Source organism: Grammomys surdaster, unplaced genomic scaffold (genome assembly GCF_004785775.1).
Source record: "Grammomys surdaster isolate TR1022 unplaced genomic scaffold, NIH_TR_1.0 125973, whole genome shotgun sequence".
Classification (NCBI taxonomy): domain Eukaryota; kingdom Metazoa; phylum Chordata; class Mammalia; order Rodentia; family Muridae; genus Grammomys; species Grammomys surdaster.
The window spans coordinates 3,935,714-3,936,773 of record NW_021620790.1 but is presented as its reverse complement, the minus strand read 5'-3'; positions in this window follow the sequence as shown (position 1 = coordinate 3,936,773).

The following is a 1,060-nucleotide window of genomic DNA, read 5'->3' as shown; positions in this document are numbered from 1 at the left end:
TATCTATCTATCTATCTATCTATCTATCTATCTATCTATCTATCTATATATGTGTGTGTGTGTGTGTGTGTGTTTGTGTGTGTGTGTGTGTTTATGATATGTGAGTGTATATGTATGTGGAAGCCTTCATATATGTGTGTGGGTATGTACATGACACAGTAGTGTAGAGATCACAAATTCAAATATCATTTCTTACATTTTACATTTTCAAACACACTCTTTTTAATGTTTGCTGCTCTGTACAGCAGCTTAGCTGACTCATGAACTAATGGGATTCTCTGCTCTTTTCTCCCATCTCATGGTAGGAGAACTAGAATTATAGATATGTGCTATCAAACCAAACTTTTCCTGGGTCCAGGTGCTCAAACTCTTACACTTGCAAAACAAATATTTTTATAAATTCCACCTCTCCAGCCTGGTGATACAGTTTTTCTTCATCCTCAGGTTTTAGAAATTAGAGAAGACATTTGACCCCTTGCCAATCACATTTGGTATAATTTCTTTTTATTATCATTTTTACCATATATAATTTTTTAAGAAAAGAATTGGAAAGTAGATGGCTTGAAAAGAACTAAACACTTATTCTTTGATTGTAGAAGAAATATTTCAGAGGGATGCTCTTTTGGACAGTCTGCCCAGGAGCTACCATTCGCCTACTCTGTTAGGTTTACTCACCCTAATGTCTCCACACCTGACCTTATCCAAAGGCAACAATTACCAGAGGTGGCCTTATTGGCTCTGTACATGCAGGATCAGTGCTGGCTTTCGCTTGCTAACAGATTGAGGCAAAGTCTGCCCAACTCCACTTTTCAGGAGAGCAATTATGCTATACTTCATTGATTTTCCAATGCTGATAGATTCCCCTACTCCTTTCCTTGGGACAGATATTCCTTATGAAGCAGTAAAAATGTCAATTAGGGCTTTCTTTTACTCTTCATCTTTCCACATTGGGGACAGACTTACATGAAATCTCTCAGTAATTCTTTTTTCCCCTTTCCTTTCCTTTCCTTTCCTTTCCTTTCCTTTCCTTTCCTTTCCTTTCCTTTCCTTTCCTTTCCTT